The sequence below is a fragment of the Stenella coeruleoalba genome (assembly GCF_951394435.1).
Source record: "Stenella coeruleoalba genome assembly, chromosome: 12".
NCBI lineage: Eukaryota > Metazoa > Chordata > Mammalia > Artiodactyla > Delphinidae > Stenella > Stenella coeruleoalba.
In genome coordinates this window covers 52759461-52778098 of record NC_137158.1, presented here as the reverse complement: position 1 = coordinate 52778098, position 18638 = coordinate 52759461, and the positions used below count along the sequence as shown (strand labels likewise).

General features: G+C 38.4%; 1 long non-coding RNA gene across 2 annotated transcripts in view; it reads right to left on the bottom strand.

Annotated features, from left to right (window-relative positions):
* The window catches only part of LOC307195193, a 39119-nt gene extending 27731 nt beyond the window's left edge, over positions 1-11388 (bottom strand). The window contains exons 1-2 of one of the 2 annotated variants that reach the window (XR_013830742.1): positions 11302-11388; positions 9860-9962 (exon numbers count right to left, since the gene is read on the bottom strand). This is a non-coding gene — a long non-coding RNA (uncharacterized lncRNA). Of the gene's footprint in view, positions 1-4701; positions 4774-9859; positions 9963-11301 lie in introns of those variants that run through there. The other variant, XR_013830743.1, reaches the window with a different exon arrangement.
* Between the last annotated feature and the right edge of the window lie 7250 nt (positions 11389-18638).

Here is an 18638-nt window from a genome sequence, read left to right as displayed (position 1 = left end):
CAATGGTAAGTGTATCCCATACTTCCCAAACCATAAGGAATCGATATATTCTTGCTAAATGGGCAGGATAAAAGCAGAAACATTTTCATACTAATCACTCTTTTCTGAAGAATCTTCATAATTTAACTAATTGAAATACCATATAAGGATTCTATGGGCATAAACAACCAAAATTTTTTTAAAAAAACAAAATGCTAAGTAAAGAACTAGTTGTTAAAAATGACAAATTGCTCATTTGGGAGTTTTAATTCTTACATATATCAGTGAGGACTAATTTGTAAAATGTTTCACAGACTTTGACACTTAGTAACTGGCTAGCCTATTACTTCACTAATGATAAGACAATCACAGCACTCTCCAAAGTAAAGTATTTATTACGTAAGTACTGAAAAGAGTTCCCATTTGCAATTATTTCACTGTGAATATTAAGGATTCTGAATCTTAGTATTTGAGTTATCAAATTCACTATTATGCATGCTGCTGTGATTAAATTTTATAAATATATTTAATATCAGTAAAAAGGCATTTATTATATTTTGTTCTAATACACTAATTTTCTTCTTAAATATGGCTAAATAATTATGCTGCTAGGATACATACTAATCTAATCATGAGCACAGAGTAAACAAATACCCTTATATAAATGTGGGATAAGCCATCCCTGTAAGGAAGGCTATTTTTTTTTTTTTTTTTTTTTTTTTTTTGCAGTACGCAGGCCTCTCACTGTTGTGGCCTCTCCCTTCCATAGGTTTCTCAATAGTGAAAAGTCATTCCTTTTACTTTCAAACAAAATTTTAAAAAAAGAAATGCTAAGTGGTGAACTAGTTGTTAATAATGGCAAGCTGCTCATTTGGGGTTTTAATCTTTATATGTCGGTGATACATAACTAATATCGTATATAATCACTGATCATATACCAGTGATCTATAACAATATAGCAGGTAACAATGGCTCCCTTTAGTCTCCTGGCACATGAATAAAAATAATAAATGCTATAGTTTGTGTATTATAATATATATTTGATATTTGGAAAGGACAAATATGATAAACATATGACACAGGGGAGTCCAGTCTGAAGCCTATAACTGTTAACAAGCAGTTAGAACTAGCCTGTTTTATTTCCCGACTAGCCAGGTAGAAGACACTAATTTTACATTCAAGCCGAAGAAGACCACGAGCTGTGATGGAGTGCTTCCTAGATTTAGAATCAGAAAACAAAGTCTTGCTCCATTTCTGCCATTTGATAACTATGTAACATTGGTGGTACTTGACTTCTTTGAGCCTTTAATTTTGGTTCCATAAATTGAGAATAAAAATACTTCAGATCAGCAGTATAGCATTATAGTTAAGAGTGTGGATATTAGAGTTACCAACTTTGAATTTGATTCCACCCTAACTGTGTGACACCAGCTAAATTGCTTCATTTCTCTGTGCCTTGGTTTCATCATCCATAAAATGAAGATAAGAATAACCTACTTCTTAGTATTACTGTGAGGACTAAATGAGTTAGTATATGTATAATTGTGTTTGTGACAGAGTAAGTCCTCAATGAACATTATTATTTTTTTAATATTATTTTTATTCAGAGGGTTTTTGTAAGAATTAAGAAAAAACAGATATTTTAAAATAAAAGCATTTCACAGACTTGAAATGGTAGCATACAACAAAGTAAATTTGACATAGCTATTCTGCAACTATTATTAAGAATCTTTGGGGCTTCCCTGGTGGCACAGTGGTTGAGAATCTGCCTGCCAATGCAGGGGACACGGGTTCGAGCCCTGATCTGGGAAGATCCCACATGCCGCGGAGCAACTAGGCCCGTCAGTCACAACTACTGAGCCTGCGCGTCTGGAGCCTGTGCTCCGCAACAAGAGAGGCCGCGATAGTGAGAGGCCCGCGCATGGCGATGAAGAGTGGCCCCCGCTTGCCGCAACTGGAGAAAGCCCTCGCACAGAAACGAAGACCCAACACGGCTAAAAATAAATAATAAATAATAAAAAAAAATAAAGAATCTTTGACTGGGTTAATTTATATACTTACAATATCACATACAGATCCCTTAGCAATTTGTTACACTTTATATTTAATTTTCACTTTGCCCCAAAGAGTTAAAATAGCTTTCAAAGCACCAACTTTCTGATTTTGGCAACATTTTTCAAAACTTATTATTAATTCACAAAAGTTGGCATTAGACCATGAACTTCTTCAGAAATAATTACAAAGCAGGAGCATTCAGCTGCCTCAAAAAATAAATTCAGCTTTCTTCCTAAAGGGGTGGATTTTAAAATAAAACGCTTTCCTTTTATCTTTAAATTGACTTGGGGACGTTATAAATTCTGTTTTTTAAGAATCAATCAAACATAATCTCAATTAACTATACACAGAAATCCCAATAAATAGGGATAAGCTTTTAAAAATTACCATGTTGGTCACCACAGAAAAAGAATCTCCATAGAATTAGATAAGTCCCTGCACAATATTACAGGTTTAAATATACAACTCAGATTCTAGAGCTATTATTACGGTCTCAAAGTTGGCGACTGAAACTGAAAGATGTACTTCAGCTGCAAATATGTAGCAATTATCATGAAATGAACTTCATTCCACATTTTTGCTAATCACCATGGTAACCTGCATTCAATGGATTCTTTCTGGGAAATATTCCAGACTCTATCAGACATTTTTAGTTTGGAAGGTTAGAATATTTTTACTTACTTGGTTGCCTATATTGTTTTTATCAATATATAACGGCATTATAAAAACAATGTTCTAGAATATTGAAACTTTGAAATAATAATAATAAAATTCTTAGGTTATAAAGGCAAGAAGAATAATTGACTACTAATATTTACTAATAATACTTCATAAATGTTAATGAATCCATGAGCTTACAATTTTATAAATTTTAAGTGACCTAAATTCAACATATATTTTGACTACTGATAAAACATACAACTCCACTTACACACTATATATTAAATATATAGGATATAACATTGAGTCCTGTCAATAAAATATAAAGCATTTCCCATTCAGACACAGGAAAAATGTCCATTTTGGCAATTAAGTTGTTTGAGAAATGTATTATCCTAGGATACATATCAAAAGAATGATGAATATTGGCACTGGAACAGTATCACCATTCTCAGGCCTATGTATATGGCTTGGGAGGTAACCTATATGTCAGAATCAGAGAACAAAGATGTCAAGAGAGAAGTATAAACTGGGAATTCATGTTTCATATTTTCCATAATGTAGGTAGTAGCAGAAAATATATGCCTGTATATCAGACTGAGAATTTCTACTTTAAGTGGCTAGTCAACAAACTGATTGTGACCAGTCCATGACAGGGCAGAGGACTTGTGCGAGAATGTGTAACAACACTCTACCTCTACGTCAAGGAAGTCTTGTTACAAAAAAAAATTTCAGCTGAGCTAAACATGTGCTTAGTAGATTTATATTCTGGTACAAGCTTCTTACCCCAGACTTGGAATAGTTTATACACTGGCAATGGAAGAGGAAATGATCATCTAAGGAAAGCCCCAGAGATATTAAGGAAGATGAAGACTGATAAATGACCTCTGAATTGCAAATAAAAAGTTAATTCGGGGATTTGGTTTCTGCTTTAACATGTAAGGTGTTCGGAAATCATCAGTTCTGTCTTTATAACAAGAAAAAGCCAGACACACTGAAATTGACTTTTCTCAAACCCATCAAAGGATTGAGGTTACCGGACAATAACCCAAAATCTGGAGAGAAGGGCAAATCCAGAGAATCACAGCTGGAATCTGCTTATCTGGACAGAAGTGGCTAGAGCTATAAACATGTAGAAACCCTGAAATGGTAATGCTGACAAATTGCTTGAAGCTGAGTATGGATTAGTGTGAGAGCAAGAAACTCCTGGAGCCCCAGTCTTGGTGGCGGGGGGGGGCTTCATATATTCGTAGACTTTTAACTCCAAAAAACACCACCAGTTATTCACAGTGAAAGTCAGAGGAATATCCCCTCTTAGTTCCAGCAGAGGTAGAGGAAGAATAACCTTTGTGAAATAGACCCATGTTTTTCTCTGTAACAGAGTTCTGCTCTCTCGGGGGAAATGATTTTTTTGGAGCCTTCCTTTTAAGGAGCCATGGGAACGGAGTGGGGTATTCCTCTCATTTCAGCCCTCTCTAGCTTTCTTGTTTCATTGAAAGAGGAGGGAGCTACATAAGAAGAAATACTTGTGATGGTCACAGACCAGAGACACAGACTCACTAAAAGACCGAGGCTTAATCAGAAGATTATAGAACACTGTTCCTCCTCCACACCTTACCACCCACCAATAGGGTCTAGTCTAGTAACAGTGGATTGCAGCTGAACAAGCTGCAAGGCACAAACTGTCTCTGGTGGTATTTAGGGAAAACCAAAGTCAAGAGGGAAGTTAAAGGCTGAATTGTGTCCTCAACCAAATGTATATGTTGAAGTCCTAACCCCAGTACCGCAGGATGTGACTGATTCAAAGATAATATAAGCCTATGCATATCATATGAAAACTTCAGAAAACCAAAGATAAAGGCAATTTTCGAAGAAAGCCAAAGGAAAACATCTTACCTATAGAGGAATAACAATAGTAATTACAGCAGACTTTGTATCAGAAACTGTTTAAACAAGAATAAAGCACAGTGGAATATTTAAAGTGCTGAGAGAAAAAAATTCACCAACCTGGAATTTCATATCCAGTGAACTTATCCTTCAAAACTGTGAAGAAACAGTCTTTCTCACACAAACAAAAACTGAAGTAACTCATCACCAGCAGATCTGTCCTGTACAAAATGTTAAAGTTTTTCAAGCAGAAAGAAAATAATATAGGAGAAGAAATAAATCAAAAAAATATATTTATATTTCTTACTATTAATTGATCTAAAGATAACTGCTTAAATAGTAGTTGCTAAAAACAGTAGCAACTTACTTCTGATAAAGACAGATTGATGAGTGAAATGAAAGAAAACAATATCATACAGGATGAAAGGGAGCCATTAAGTATACTCTGCAATTGAGAACCCTCTGGTATAGCGTTCTTCGAAGGTAGAATTAGATTAGTTAAATATGTATATTGTAAACTCTAGAACAACCACTATAAACTTTTTTTAAAAAAGTATAATTGATATGAAAAGAAATAAAAATAGAGTTCAGAAATAGAACCATGTAGAGATAGCCAACAGATCTTTGACAAAGGAGCAAAGGTAATTCAATGGAGAAAGGACAGTCTTTCAACAAATGGTACTGGAATAACTAGACATCTACTGCAAAAAAGAGTATCTAATTGTGATATGAATGAAGCCACTCTAAAAAAGCTACATACTGTATAATCCCAATTATATGATATTCTGGAAAAGGTAAAAAATACAGAGATCGTAAAGAGACAACTGGATGTTAGAGGTTTGGCAGAGGACAGGATGACGTCGGCAGGTAATGCCCAGAGTATTTTTAGGTGAAAAATTATTCAGCATGACACTGTAATGGTGAATACAACATATAAGACCGTAGTATTAAAATACATAGAATTTTACAACATAAAGAGCAAACTTTATGTATCAAAATAAAAAAATCATTTAGGAGGTTGGAGGATCTCTGGATGTAATGCAGAATGTGACAAAAATAATATAACGGTATCACAAATGAATAAATCAATCTCACTGAAGAGGCTGGGAGAATAAGGGGTTGACTTAAGCAACTTTGGAAATAAGTGGAGACTTCATGACTAAAGGCAAAATGAACTGTGATGTAACTGTACACTACCGGATAAATTTGTTTCCCGTGGTGGGTATGAGCTAACAATTCTGAAATAATTATTTGCATATGTTGGAATTGAACAATTAAGTAAATGGGTGGCAGATAGTGGAAGCCAAGTTTCTCACTATTGGGTTGGGAGGTTACAGATAAGCAAGTGAGGAGGCTAAAATTAGCCATTTGATAATGGATTTGGGTTAGAGGTATCAGTATAAAGTCATGCTTAGCTTAATATAGATAGAGATGGTTATCTATATAAATATATATAGACATGTGTATATACACAGGTTAGTATACATACATATGTTTCATCTGAAAGGGCCTAGAAGCAACAACACCCTAACAAGCAATAAGAAAACCCAGTGCCCAGATTTTGGATTCTAATACCATGCTCCAGTTGAAGAAATTATGACTCCTTGGAGAGGTAACTGGTTCTAGGACTGGTGCAGGAAACATAAAAGATGCACCTGGGGCATCTACTGGTGTCAGAAAGTGAGGAAGTACTTGGGGAAAAAAAGCTACATTAATGGGGATATGTCTAAAAGACACAGGAGCCAACTGAAGGAGCTCCCAATGGCCACAGCTGAAAAATTGTTAGCAACAAAATAAATAAAGTATTGGATTATAACCCAAAGTATGAAATAAATATCCATAATGATATAAATAAATGAATTAATAACTGAATGGGGGAGAATAGACACATCTACCCCTACAGAAGAATTCCAATTAATTTGTGTAGACTTACTGTACTTAGCACAACTGTCCACTCCTCAAGATCTGGACTGTGCGTACTGACTTACTTCTAAAGGGAGAAAGAAAAAGTAACTTAGTAGTGGAGAAACCTGACAAATATTATCAGCCACATGATCTAGGTTAACATCAACAGTGAGAAGTCATGTTGATACTCTGTGATGATAATGGCACTTTACCTCTGTGATCTTCCTCCCCAAAACCCATAATCCCAGTCTAACCATGAGAAAAACATTATACAGACATCACGTGAAGGACATTATACAATATACCTGACCAGTAACCTTTAAAACTATCAAGTTCATTAAAATCAAAGTCCGAGAAACTTTCACAACCAAGAAAAGCAAAAAGAGACATGATGACTAAATGCAACGTGGAATCCTGGATGGAAACCTAAAACAGAAAAAGGAAATTAGGGAAAAGCTGAAGAACTCTGAATAAAGGATGGGGTTTAGTTGATGGTAATGTATCAGCACCGTTTTACTATGATGAATGGACCATATTAATGTAAGACGTTTTTAATAGGCATTTGCTGATGCTAAAATATTTTAGTAGACAATTCAGCAACCAGACCAGAGAAAGTCCAGATTTTTTCAATGGGACTGAACAGTGACATATCATAGGGCAGAATTTTGAATTATGAAACTGCTTGCATGAAGCTTGGTGTTTTTAGGATTGTTATATTCGTGCTACAGGAGATTGTGTTCTATTTATCTATCTACCTTTCTACCTATTTAAAATTAGAGACTGAAAATATACCTTAAGTAGACATTTTAATAAGTAAAGATCTTTACCCATGAAGAGGGAGGGGAAATTTTTTAAAAGTGTTTTTGTTTTGTTTTGTTTATAATTCTGTTATTATATATTTCAGTGAGTATTATTGGTACAACAGCTAAAGAAAATAATCAGGCAGGGTTTAATGTTGAACCACTCTAGGTATTTAAACATGATGTATTATTATAAAATACAGAGATTTAAGTGCTTGCAAAATTGTTGGATGGGGTAAACCAGCAGTTCCTAGGCTGGGGCTCTTGGAATGGCTCCAAGAACAATACAAAACTGACCCACTAGGGAGCTACCATGTTTGATGTCACCATCAGTTGTACCAGTCTAGGTCTGAAGTTGTGGTCACCCTCACAACAGTCTCTAGACACAAGGGAATTAGAGAACAGACAACACCTGAATCTGGAAACTACGGATTAGAGGGTTAGGTCAAGTCACTGCTACTGTTACTGTTTCTTGAAAACGAACAATGGAATAAGGGAAAGCATGGCCTTCCTAACAGATCATGAGAGCCAGAAATCACAGGATTACCTCCGTCTCATTTGCACTTTCCAGTTTTTGTGGAAGTGCATCTATTTAGTAGTAATTGAGTTACATGAAAGTCTGGGAAATATAACTTTTAGCTTGCCAACCTCTTCAAATAGAAGATGGCTGAAATAAAGGCTGAGAAAGCCAATCTAAGTATCTGCCATTGCAGATAAAGACATTAGAACAAATTACAAAGAATACCACAATAAATTCTCAAATATATTTTAAATCAAAGTGAACCAAAAATCTAGAGAATTTAGTTTTGATATACAGCAACTGGAATATTGTAGGAGGTCAATACACATTTCTGGAATAATTTATTTTATAAGTTGTTAGAGAACAGAGGAGCAAGATGTCATAGACTAAAAATAGCTCATTTTTACATTCAATTTTACTTTAGATGATTTTCAAAAATTCTCATGCTTCTTGAAGCACAGAAGTGAGAGGTATTTAGAAGTTTTAAGTGAGTAAAGTGCTAAAGACATCATTTCAAATGAAAATAGATAAACTGATTGTCAAAATGGCATCATAAAAATAAAGCAGAAGTTTTGATTAACTTGTGCACATCACAAATTGATGAATTTTCCTCAAGATGTTAAGGAAATGAAGACTGAAAGATAAAATTGAGAAAAATCTAAATTGAATAAAAAGAAAATAAAAACTTGATAATTTCACTGCCATTTTTGGTGTATTTCCTCACAGTCACTCTTCTATATCATAAATATTTTTCACAGAACTGAGTATACATTTTTCTCAGAGAAGTAAAATTGTTATGGGACTATGGGTAGACAGTTTAAAGCATTAGTCCTGTAGCCAACTGCTAAATTCTGTATTTGATTTTGACTTATGTCAGATAACAACTTTCTTACATCAGATAATGACCTCAAACTTTCAAATGATGAACTTACTCTCAGTTCCACCTTTGTGCTAGCATATCATTGCCTTTTTATGTCTTTCAAATATATCTTGGAAATATGCAAATAAAAAGCTAGCCATTGCCTGTGTGTATTATATCAGCAGTTCTATCTGCTCAGTTATTTCAAGATTAAATATGATTTTATGTCGTTTACCTAAACAGTAACTACATAATCAGAACCCTTGCATAATAATTTATGATTGAGGATTTACAGCTTTACAACCATTAACTTATTAATCTTTACAACTTGCTCTGAAGGCTTAACTTGGTAACTCTAAGCATTTGTGATTTATAGATGGAGAAAATGAAATAGGCAGGTGAGATTATTTGTTTGTAATAGATATTGACTGAGCTGGGAATGAAGCCAGGACTCTGGAGTGTTCATTCTCTAGTCCTGTACCTTGGCTATAGAATCTAATGATTCATTATTTTAATTGGGTTACAATAACATAGCAAATTATCCAACAACTGACAGTCTCTCAAATGGCACACATACCTACAGTCCTAAAATCAATGCTGTTAACAGTGGTATCTCTAACATACTTTAAATTGAGGGCTTTCTGAAACTAAACTTAATCTATTAAATTAAAACACTAAATGGTAGTGTTACCATTATGTATATTTTACTTCATTATAATTGTAAAATTGATTAACTTAGAATACCTCATTTAAAGACTCTCAAACAGGCCTTTTTATTTATACAATACTATGATACATAAACACCATAAATCCATGTTGAATAAGAGTTAGTTGACAGTATCAGCATTTTATTCAATATGTAACTAATTAATTGTGACATAGTATAAGACCAAGGCATGGAAGGCTGTTAGATGGGGTCGATCAGAAAACGCCAGATCTAGTGGAGTTATCAGGCTGTGTCATGGGATAAATATTGGGCTGTGGCCAGTAGGTAAGTCTTGTGTCTGCAAGGTGGATATGTGACTTGCAGTATGGAGTTAAAACAACAGATTCAAAATGTAGATTGTAATTATCAATAGCTTCCGGAGGAACACACAAATCTAGAGATAAGTACTAAAAACAGGAGAACCAGAGACAATGTTCCAGATTTTATACAACGATATATCAGCAGGACAACATATTTGAACCACTTACCTAAAAACGAAGATTAGATTCTCTGCTGTCTTCTGGACTAATTGATGATTGGCAGACAAGCATTTGCAGATGTGTTCTATAAATCAGTTCTCAAGGCACTGAACTAATGAGAGAGGCTATTATTATGTTAGTTGCTTCTAGACCATATATTATTATATAAAAAAATAACTTCTGTATCAGTTTGCTCCAAGAAATAGAACCAATAATACAAAACAAGTAGAAGTAGAACCAACACACACACACACACACACACACACACACACACACACACAGCGATTTATTTCAAGCATATGGTTCATATGATTGCAGGGGCTGGAAAGTTCAAAATCTGTAAGGCCAGCTCACAGGCTGGAAACTACAGTCTCGTGACAATTTCTTCTTCCTCAGGGAAATTTCAGTTTTGCTCTTATGGTCTTTCAACTGATTGGCTCAGGCCCACCCAGATTATTGAGGATAATCTTCTTTATTTAAAGTTAACTAATTGCAGATCTTACCCACATTTACAAAATGTCTTCACAGCAACACCTAATTCAGTTTTTAACTGAATAACTGGGTACTATAGCCCAGCCAAGTTGACATGTAAAGTTAACCATCACAACTTCCGAAAATCAATTGTAAAATTTATAGTTCAAAAAATAGATGCATGGGGCTTCCCTGGTGGCGCAGTGATTGAGAGTCCGCCTGCCGATGCAGGGGACACAGGTTCGTGCCCCGGTCCGGGAAGATCCCACATGCCGCTGAGCGGCTGGGCCCGTGAGCCATGGCCGCTGAGCCTGCGCGTCTGGAGCCTGTGCTCCGCAATGGGAGAGGCCACAACAGTGAGAGGCCCGCGTACCGCAAAAAAAAAAAAAAAAAAATAGATGCATGAAAACCAGTCTGTAAACGATTTCTAAATACACGTAGTGGGCTTTCCTGGTGGTGCAGTGGTTGAGACTCTGCCTGCCAATGCAGGGGACATGGGTTCGAGCCCTGATCTGGGAAGATCCCACATGCCGCGGAGCAACTAGGCCCGTCAGCCACAACTACTGAGCCTGCGCGTCTGGAGCCTGTGCTCCGCAACAAGAGAGGCCGCGATAGTGAGAGGCCCGCGCACCGCGATGAAGAGTGGCCCCCCGCTCGCCGCAACTAGAGAAAGCCCTCACACAGAAACGAGGACCCAACACAGCCAAAAAGTAAATTAATTAATTAAAAAAAAAACTATTAAATACACGTAGTTTCTTGAGGATGTGTGCGAAAGAACTGAGGGGTATATCCTTTTATAGGGAATATACATGTGAGAGCGGAGCCTTGCATGGGTTTAATCCAGAGGTTTTAAACCAAGGACTCACAGAAACTGTGATAATCGCTAAGCAGTAGTTGAAGGCCATAAGAGATTGCTCTAAGATTTCGCAACAGCATTCTGAGGCGTAAATTATTTAATATGACTAAGATATTTATATTACCTTTTTTTTATTTTGAGGTAAAATCTGTAAGTCTATACGTGGGGAACGCCGTGTCAGGACCCCTCGTTGCCCGGGTCGTCCTCGTCGTGCCGGAAGCAGCTGTCGGCCTCGGCCTCGGCCTCGGCCTCACCGCACTCCCTCGTAGTCGTCGTCCTGTGCAAGAGCTCTGAGCCCTGGTGGGCGCCGGGGCCTCGGTCGTCACGCAGGACTCGGCCAGTCGCAGGACTCGGCCTGCACGCCGCGCCGCTCCGCCTCCGCCTCGGTTCCCAGGACCTGCTTGCGAGTGACGTCCGTGCGCTCCTGGTCTTGCCTTCGCTCGCTTCCCGCTTCCTGCTTCCTGCGCATCACGAAGGAGTCCAAGTTGGCAGGTGAGGCGCTGCGTTGGTGGAGGAGGGAGGTGGCGCTGAGGAGGGTGGTCCTGACGTTCTGGGTGGGGTCCCACCGCGCCGAGGGCAGCTCACCGCTCGGGGTGGGGGGGGGTCACAAACTGAGTGACGGACCAGTCTCTAGATGTTGGGTTGCCATAGCTTGGTCAGGAACCGAAAGGCCGGCAGGGAGTAAGGAAGTCGATGGGGCTCTTGAGGCGCGCCTGGAAGTAGCCGCCTTCGTCGTAGGTGTTGGGAGGCCCGGAGATGGCCACCTCCCAGTTGTACAGGTCGCCCCCGTCCAGCAGGGTCACCCGGAAGCCCTCCACCGGCTCCTCTTGCAGTCCCTCGAGCTCCAGCAGCAGCGCCTTCTGTGGTCTTAGGCACCAGCGGCCGGGCTGTGGAGGTGGAGGCCGGGGCCGGGGCCTGGGTGCGCAGGGCCGCGGGCCAGGTCGGCTGCCGGGGCGGGGCTGCCTTCCTTCTCCGCGCCGCCTGGGGCCCCAGGGCGCTCCACCTGCCTATGTTGCTGTTATAGTAGTTTGCTTCTGTGTTTATAATTCACTCATTTCCTCAGTAATTTTTGTATACTTTTGTTGTATATATGTCCAGTGGCACTGACTCTCTTTAGTGTAAACCCATGGAAAATGGTTGAGTAGAGAAAATTTGCCTTCCGTCTGCCTGCCTTCACGCTACTCCTGTGGTTCCTCGTTCGCTCAGATTCCTATTATGTTTTGTTCCCAAGCCTTACAGGTCAGGTTGCCTAGAAGCAAAGCTTGATATAGGGATTCTTACACATGTGCTTTTGTGGGAACGCTCTCAGGAGAAAGTGAGGGAAGCAGGATATGGTGGGGGGAAAAGAATTGGGTCTGGAGAGTGCCTAGTGTGATATCACTGTGAAGTTTTTAGGGAAAGGTACTATAGATTTAGCCCAGCTAGAGGCAGGCAGAGCAGTCGATTGAAAGTCTTTGGCCAAGTTCTACCTCAGGGAGATGGATGGGGCTGGCCTGTAGCCTCCCAGTCAAACTGGCTTCCGTTTGGCTGAGGGAAATTCTCCAGATAGGGGAGCAGGTGTGAGTTGATATTTGCTAACACTCACGTAAGCTAGGGAATGTGTACTCCTCACCTTAAGGGGTATTTGGGCGGGATACCAATAGCACCGCTAGCATACATTACAATCTTCTCCCTGGGCTACTAAGATCCACTTGCTGATTACATTAAATTTTTTGTATCCCAGGACCAGGTGGCTTCACTGGTCAAGTCTACCCAACATTTAAAGAAAAATTAACACCAGTCCTTCTCAAACTCTTCCAAAAAAATTGAAGAAGAGGGACCACTTTCAGATTCATTTCTTGAGGCCTGCATTAGCCTGATACCAAAACCAGATAAGAACACTACCAGAAACAAAAGCTGTAGGCTAATGTCCTTGATGAACACAGATGCAAAAATTCTCAACAAAACGTTAGCAAACTGAATTCGACAATAAATTAAGATACGTCCACCATGATAAGTGGTATTCATCCCCTGGATGCAAGGATGGTTCAACAACCACTACATTAATAAAAGAGAAGATAAAAATCATACGATCATCTTAATACATGCAGAAAAAGCATTTGATGCGTAATGCCTGGGACACAAGCATGTGTAGATCTTTTAACTTCTTTCTTCTCATGATCTCATCCAAAGGGGAATTCTTTATTTAATCCCTGTTAGTCTGTCTGTCTCCATGTTGGTCCCATGAACAGACCGTCTTATTTATTAAGTTAGATATGGCTGTTTAAAAATAGAGTTAATAGGAATCAATACTCTAGTTTCAACCATTTTCTTATTTAAAGTAGTGATCTCTTGCTACCATCTTAATATTTACTACCAAAAAGGTAATTGTTGTTGCTTATTATTTATTACCAAGAAGGACTCAAGCAATACTAACCATGTCCACTTAAAACCTGGTAACAGGCAGACATTGCTATACCTTATTTGATCCTGAAATAGGCAAATCTGAATTTATCCAAGCTGCAATATATGGCGTGAATTTGAAGGGGCCTTTTTTTGAGGAGCAAGGGTCAAATTTAGCTTTGAAGATGCTCTCTTAGCTCCCAAAAGATGACAATATGTTATGAGTTTTTGGGTAGGGATTCTGTCAATTTCCCCCTTCTTCTTTACACTGTTCAGCGGCCTTCTAAAAGCCCACCCAATAAAGCTGGTTATTGTTCTTTTTATTCTTTTGTAATTCCCTCCACCTATATAGTACCACCTTTCTTTTGGATATCACAGATCTTCTCATTATTTAGAACCATGAATGATAACAGGTCTAGTAAATCAGGTGTGTCACCTGAATAATTTCTTGGCATCCAAGAGCATGGCTACATAAGATGCTTGAGATTGGAGAACTCCCCTTCACAGCTTCTGTCATGGTCAGTTACTAGCATTAAATTAGGTATCTCTTTTTGATCATCATATGACAACCTAAGAATACATATTCCTGTGCTTCAGAGGGAGGGTTCTATTTCTTAGTCAAGGAAAGAGTGGGACTATAAGAGTTGTGCCCTCAGAGTAAGTCTGGCAGACTCTCACCTTTACCAACTGCATCAATTTAGTTGATTTGCCATCTTGATGAGACTGCTGACAAATGTTTGCAGATAATTGGGCATCTGTGATCAACCCAAATAATCCCTTCCATTCATCAGTATCTAGAACTAGTGATAAGACACCCTTATCTGGGCTTCCCTGGTGGCGCAGTGGTTGAGAGTCCGCCTGCCGATGAAGGGGACACGGGTTTGTGCCCCGGTCCGGGAAGATCCCACATGCCGCGGAGCGGCTGGGCCCGTGAGCCATGGCCGCTGAGGCTGCACGTCCGGAGCCTGTGCTCCGCAACGGGAGAGGCCACAACAGTGAGAGGCCCGCGTACCGCAAAAAAAAAAAGACACCCTTATTTAATCTGAGGATCTATGTAGCAGGGATCACCAGCCTCTGCAGAACTTTTCCATAAAGTGTCCTAGCTCTTTAACAAACAGACTACTCTCTGGATGTCCTGGACATCTGGTCACGGCCCTTGACTACTTTTGTAGTCTTTTCGATGATCAACGGTCATAAGCAAGTTACTTTGTGAATAAATATATATGCTCAGGTGACGACAGGAACAAGAAGAAAAGGCATTACAGTAATTTAAAAAAAGTTTGATTTCTTTCTGTTCCAATTTTCTAGTTGGCCCTTTAAAGATTTAGTTTTCGTAAATGATGCCAGTAGCAGCTTGGAATTCTCTGTCTATCCACTTAGCTACTTCCCCTAGGGATAAGTCTATTTCCTCCAAAGACAATTGGTAAGACTTGTCCCCAGAATCTTCTATAAGGGTTTTACCACTTCTTACCAAAGATGTGTAGCAAGAGACCTAGGCCTCAATTTCCAAGTTTTCTTCCCCCTTTCTTAACAAAAACATTCTTAACACATAAGTTTGAAAGATAATCTTGCCACTGCTATCAATCAGTGCCATAAAATGTTGAATTGTCAAAGCTGACGTATAAATGAAAGATCTTACCCAGCGCCAAACTTTTCTAATATTTAACTATACAAGCAAGCCCCAAGCTGCATGTGGAGAGAGTGAGTTACTCACACGTTGCTCCTTCCTTCTACCAGGTTATTGCTCTATTCCATCTAAGTCTACTGCCCTTAGGCGGGCACTTCAGATCCAGAGCTAAGATGAAGTCGGCCTCTCCCAAATACCCTGTACTTGTAGCTGCCCTCTTACACTCCTTACTGTGTCCATAGGATTCTAATTGTATTTCATGGGGATTGGCTACTTTCCTATTAAGTGGCACATATAAATTCCCTGGTTGAAGCAACTCTTTTGTTTAGCTAGCATTGCTACAGGTGCTTTGCATCTATTTTCCTTCTTTCTTTGTTCTTTAGTATTCCTAATTCCTGACTCCTTGGAGCTTGTTTGTCAGTGTTGATGGCAGGGAATAGAAGCACACAGTGGTTTGTTTTTTGTTTTTTGTTTTTCACTCAGTGTTTTTAAGCAGAAAGGAATTCAGTACCAGAATTCAGGTGCTTACAAAATTGTTCTGGAGTGAGAAGTTAGAGGTCAAGAAGTGCTACTGCCACCTCGTGGTCAGGAAAGTGCTGCACCACTGCCAACCTCACAGAGGCATTTCACCCACATCTATTTCAATGATGTAGACAGACAAGGAAGCTCTTGCACGTGGCACATCTGCTGCATTCTGTTTATTGACCTGCTCCACTAAATAAGGAAGAATGACCCCCACATCCTTCATTTTCTAAACTCTAATGAGGACATCTCAATGGTGGAAGCTAATCTCATCCAGAAAACTGGTTGCAAGGGCATCTGAGAAATGTAGTTTTTAGCCATACAGCCCCTGTGATTTAGGAGGTGGGGGGATTAAACAGGAAGAGAGTAGAACATTCCACAGAGGTGCCAGATGACAATACCTAACACAGATTTATTTGTTACACTTTCACAATCTCAGAAGCTATTTCAGTATCCTGAGTCCACACCTGACCTGACACATTCTTCCTGCATTTCCCTCTCATGTCTTTTCAGTAAATTCATGCATTTTAAGAAGTGGCAGCTAGCTATTTATAATTTTTTAAATTAATGATAGTAGGTTAGTATTTTCACTGCTGGTGAAATATTTGCATTGTTGTTGATGCTTTCTGGAATCCTTAATTTTGACAATGACTCTACTGAGAATTTCAGGTCCCACGGCCAGCCGACATGGGAAATGTATTCATTAGTAAGATTTTGGAGCCTCTTCCCTTAGGGCACCCATAAAACCTGCCCTCTTTGCTCAGTCCCTAGAGCTGGTCCCAATCCATTATAGTGTAATACAAATTAATTTATTATTTTGTGGTCACGAAATTATAAGCACTACTTTTCTATCCTGAAAATAATAATGTACAAAATAAAATGAAATTAATTATTCTTTTAATATTTCTGGAAGAGTGGATTATTTATAAATATGATAATAAAACCATCCATTTCAAAAGTGACAAAAAAGTTTAAAAATTCTTTGGAGTCAGCCTCCAAAAACCTTTTGTCCTGGCCCCTTCTATGTTTTAGTCAGTAGGCACAATCTCAGAACTGCATCCCTTCCAAACTCCAAACCAATAATTGAGAAAATAGTTTAAAGTTCCATTTTTGGAACTTGCTATTTATATGCTAAGTTTGAACTATAACATGGAATAAAAGTTCTTTGAAAATGTCCCCAACATTGTATATCTCATAATAATTATGTTCTGATTTCCTGTTGTTTCTTCCCTTGCCCATTCTTTTATCCTTCTTCCTCTGACTCTCCTTGTCTCACCTTTTCACTGTAAAGATTTAAGATGTTTATTTCTTTTCTTCAACTGATATTTTTTTGTTTAAAGGAGATTTCTCATTGCTCAAATAGTCTTTTTTTGTTCCAGTAAATTAAACACTGCTACAAAGCTGATTTTTTTAATAAGAATAGAGCTTTTAGTGTAATTGTACAGAATGCCATGGTAGGAACGTTATTTAAAGCAAAATATTCAAAATATTCAAGATATTGTGACAGGGCCAAAAGAGAGACCAAAGAAAAAGTATATATATATATATATATATATATATATTTTTTTTTTGCTTCTGGGGAATGAGAATTTGGTGTTACTAATGGTACTGATTTTTCACTGAGATATACTATACACTCTTTTTTAATGATTTCTTGCTAATTAATATCAGACAGTGTAAACCACAGAGGATATAAAGTGAAAAGTTTTAATCAGCCACTGAAATTAAAAAATCCCATATTTTTAATACAGAAAGTTTCAGGAAGATGAATACTTGTTTGCTTTATTAAATATCCAAAATATGAGTAACATCTAGATGCAAATTTAAACATCCATTATGAACTAGTTGAAAACTGTGCCACTTACCAATCTACAAACAATATAATGAAATGACTCTGGGGTAATGCATTTTTTGGTAACTTCTCCTGAAAAAAACAAATGCCCTCATTTCAATAATAGTATGTTCAAATGTTCAAGGATATTTTAACTTTTTGTTAAGTGGTAAGGTCTAAGTTATTTGTGTAAGCCATGGGCCACCGTGGCATGTTTATAGACTGAGTATAAAAGAGAGGCACGAGAACGCAGAGTTCAATGCTAAATGTTTTAAAGGCAACCCCTTCCTTTTCATGCTCATGCCAAGCGCTGTGTGTGACACAAATTGGCTTTTTATTGTTATTATTGTGTGTTAAATGAAAAACTGACGCTATAATAGCAATATTAAATACAGTGTTCATTATAAATATAGCTTATCATCGGGAAAGATTTGGATAAAGATTCAATATTTATTTAGTCCTACTTTGTGTCAACCACTAATCTCTTTTACATGCATTATTTCATTTATTTCTTTCAACAATCTGAGTGTGCATTGGAAGGAGGGAAAATTATAGCTCATTCCTAAGTGATTTTATGGCATTAGGATTCCAATTAAAAAGAAAAAGTCCGAAAGATATCACAAAAGTAATACTTGTTATCACACCAGAAATTGTTGTCTCATCTAGCCAGAAGCAATAGATGCTGACCGGGCAGATGCTGTTCCCGTGCCTCCTAATGGCAGTTATATACTGTGGGCACCATCGAGGTACAAGCTGTTTGCTGCCTGGGCACTTAGGATTCTTTGCTCCCAGGCCCCAGAGGAAAGAAGAGGAGTCACCAGCATGGGAAACTGACACTGATCCCAGGATGAGGTAGGGCTGCTCTTACAAATGGGAGTCAGCCCCACTGTAACTGTGAATGGACAAGTGCAGCAACACCAGACCAAGAGGCTAATTGTCAAGAGCTTACTGCCTTCAGAAATGAAGGTTTAGGTCATACCATGTACACAACACCATTAACTGGCAAGGTGATAGCCCGGGATGAGGGGCTTTGGAAACAAATAATGGAGGAGGAGGAGAATGGGGAACAATGGTGGCCCCCAGATCAACTGCAGAGGCT